Here is a 4,119-nt window from a genome sequence, read left to right as displayed (position 1 = left end):
GAGGTTGGTTGGAATCTGGATAAGTTCCTGGTGGTTTCCCTTCAAGCTTAGTGAACCAACCTTTAGAAAATTAGGGGTTTCTCCTGTGATGATACTTTGACGGTCAAGTCAGTAAGAGCATAAAATTCTGTGTATATATGTCGTGAATTTAGTGCTAAAAATGCAAGTTGAAATACTTCCTATGAGTGGTCGTCTATTTATAAGTGTTCTTACAACAAGGACCAAGAACACTAGAATAAGGTTGATAAGATCAACTCCTTTACAAATCTTCCGAACTTGGGCTGGACTCTCTCGGCTTCTCCTCGAGTTGGGCTCTCGGCTTCTTCTCGAGTTGGGCTCTTGGCTTCTTCTCGGGTTGGGCTCTCGCGGCTTCTTCTCGAGTCGGGCTTTCGGCTTCTTCTCGGGTTGGGCTCTCGCGGCTTCTACTCGAGTTTGGCTCTCGGCTTCTTCTCGGGTTGGGCTCTCGGCTTCTTCTCCTCACAGGTGGGTGTGTGTACCTGCAAGGCGCTCCGATGCCAAAGTCAGATATAGTTTTATGTTCATCAGATCAATTGAATCTTACTTACCTCTTGAGTTGAACCTCTATTTATAAGGCTCTCTTATTGGGCTTAAGAGTTACTTGGGTCTTTTCTTTTTGCACCTAACATTTTGAAAACACACACCTGTATATTTGGGCCCATCTTATGGGCTTTGCTATAATCACTAATTTAATTTTACTTATTTACTTTTTATATTTAACCTTTCGGTTGAGACTTTCGGTACAACCTTTCGGTCGAGACTTTTGGTACAACCTTTCGGTTGACCTTTCGGCCTAGACAGTACACTAGCCCCCCAGGTATGAGGATTTGAAAAAGACGTTATGCCTAATGAAAAGGACAAATTTTGTATTTAATACCTTTCGTATCAAAGTATTGCCTTGTTTCGTATACTTTTCTTGATTATGCCGATTGACATGATGAGTTATAATTGTGATATCGTAACGCTTCGTTTGGAAGGGTTTTTTGTTTTTATTGATTCAGAAAGATTGAACTGAATACTCTCAAAAGGTATAATGTCTTCTTCAAGCTCTGTTTCTATTTTTGATGAATTTACAGAATTTTTGGACATGAGTAACGAGGCTATCAGGAAAGTAATTGAGATGAATGAGGATATTCATTCAATTATTTCATCTGCCATCATTTCTGTTGTGAAGAATAAAGCTAGTAGTGATATGAGTTCAAGTGAAGAAGCTATAGATCTTGAAGCTGAATAAAGAGTTGGTTGAATCTAGTAAGAGTCTTGAATAACATAATTTTTTCTTTTTTTGAAGATGTTTACCTTTCGGATTTCCTTTCGGTCAACCTTTCGGCCTATAACTTATTGAAAATTGATAATTGTTTGAAGCCGTTTACCTTTCGGATTTCCTTTCGGCCTATAACTTGTTGAAAATTGATAACATAATATTTGAAGTCGTGTTTACCTTTCGGATTTCCTTTCGGCCTATAACTTGTTGAAAATTGATAACAATTGTTTGAAGGCGTTTACCTTTCGGATTTCCTTTCGGCCTATAACTTGTTGAAAATTGATAACAATTGTTTGAAGGCGTTTACCTTTCGGATTTCCTTTCGGCCAACTTTTCGGCCTATAACTTTCGGATTTTGTGCATACTAGTCCCAATGCTTCTTCTCGTGACATGTTCTCGTAGGCTACTATTCCTTCTCTTACAAATTCGGTGATTGAGCTTGCTAGTCGGACTTTACTAATTGGCAAAGCAATAAGACAAGAGACTAAGGATGTTGTTTCTTCTTTTGAACTTGAAAAATTGAAAAAGGAAGCAACTGAATCAAATGAGAAGATCAGATCCTTAACTTCCCAAGTTGAAGAGTTGTCTAAGGCTAAGGATTGTTATGAAGCCGAGAAAGAGTCTGAAGGATGAGATTACTGAGTTAACGGCTCATAAGTTATCCCTTGACGAGGAGATTCAACGTTTGAAAGGAAACTTCGCTGATCTTTCTGCTGCGAAGAAAGTTGAAGCTGATAATAATCTTCGTTTAGAATCTGTGATAAACCAGTTGAATTCAAGGGTTACTCGAGCTGAGGGTTATTTTGTTCAGCAACACAAGTTGGGTTTTGAAAAACCTCTCCAGCAAGCCGAGTATTTTTACAAGATTCCATTGGATGCTGGAAATTTCGACATGGGCAAAGATTTTTATAATGACGAACTGATGCCCATCAGTGAAATTCCTTATGATGAAGATGAAGATGAAGATGGTGGTGCTGATGATGATAAGCATGCCGACGCCGAATAGCTTGTTTTAGTTTGTTGTTTTGTAAGAACTCCCAAGTAAAGTTCCAGGGTTCTTTAACATGTTTTGTCCCAGCCACTTGATGGTTATTTTGGATGTATAACATCAAGTTATATATAATATTCTATTTACTTTGCACGTATCCCAATTATTTGCTAGTGAATAATCTTTATTTATCACAAATGTGCATGAAAGATAAAGTGAAGATGTGATTGTTCACGTTCACCGCACCATATATCACCTAATATAACCAACGTGTCGGATCCTAGCTTTCGGTTTTAGTATTTTTCCAACCTAAAATAAATACATCTCACCTTTTCGGTTTCAGTATCCGGCTTAGTATTTGGCTAACTATGCTTAAAAGATATATCTTAGTTTAACTCATCTAATATAACAAACATGTTCGACCTCATCTTTTGGCATCATCAATATTCGACATTAGTTTTCAATAATTTTCTATGCACTTTGCCCAACTAAAAAAAACATCTTTGACCACGAGAACTACATATAATATTCTTTGGAAAAAAGTTTAAGTGAAAGTAGTTTATGCCGAAAGATTTACATGAAATAGTTCCTTTTGGAAAGTTTTAGGTTCGTCGTGAAACCACCTTTTGAACTTAATATAATTGTTTATTGTTTTCTTTTAATTCGAGCCATTTTTTGTTACCAATTAAATATCACTTTAGACCTCTCGGCCTAACCAACTTGTTATTTGTTTGAAATATTTAATGTTATTTTTCGGTTACCCATAAATATTATCAGAATTCTTAATCTTGTTCTTTCGGTTATGTGATCCGATTGATTAATTTTGTTTTTCGGTTACGAGCAAATGCTATCATAGAATTCTCAATCTTGTTCTTCCGGTTATGTGATTTGATTGATTAATTTTGTTTTTCGGTTACGAGCAAATGCTATCATAGACTTCTCGGTCTTAACTTCTCGGTGCCAACCTAACCTTTCGGTCATCTGACTTAAATGATTTAAATGTTATCTTTCGATCATAAGCTATTATTTACTTATTATTGACATGAAATCCTGAAGAAGTTATTTTGGATGTATAGCATCAAACCATATATAATATTTTACTTAGCACGTAACTTAATCGCTTGCTAGTGAATAATCTTATTTAACATATGTAGAAAAGATAAAATTAGATGATCTAATATAACCAATTTATCCGGTTCCACCTTTTAGATTTTAGTATTCGATTTTAACTTATTTATTTTTCCAACCTAAGATAAATTCATCTTATCCTTTCGGTTTTCAAGTATAAAATTATTTAAATACATTGCAACCTGGACCTTTCGATTTTTGAGTTTGAACTGAAAATAATTGTTTATGAACTTCCTAATTAAAGTTCTCGATTTTTCTAGTTAGAGACCAATTTTGACTATTTTTATAGGTTTGAACTTTTGGACTTGATACTGATACGCCAATGTTTATTTAGACTTCTCGATTGTCTTAAGACCTCTCGGTTTTGCATTAGAACCTTTCGGTTTTTTCGATAAGACCTCTCGGTTTTTGTTTTGTGCCATGCAAAAAATGAGACATTTCGGTTTTGTATTATAACCTTTCGGTTTTTTATAAGACCTCTCGGTTTTGTATTGGAACCTTTCGGTTTTTTCATAAGACCTCTCGGTTTTTGTATTAGAACCTTTCGGTTTTTTATAAGACCTCTCGGTTTTTGTTTTCTGTCATGCAAAAAATGAGACCTCTCGGTTTTGTATTGGAACCTTTCGGTTTTTTCATAAGACCTCTCGGTTTTTGTATTAGAACCTTTCGATTTTTTAATAAGACCTCTCGGTTTTGTATTGGAACCTTTCGGTTTTTTTAT

Source organism: Phaseolus vulgaris, chromosome 6 (genome assembly GCF_051622355.1).
Source record: "Phaseolus vulgaris cultivar YP4 chromosome 6, ASM5162235v1, whole genome shotgun sequence".
Taxonomy (NCBI): Eukaryota; Viridiplantae; Streptophyta; class Magnoliopsida; order Fabales; family Fabaceae; genus Phaseolus; species Phaseolus vulgaris.
This window is presented reverse-complemented; position numbering follows the sequence as displayed.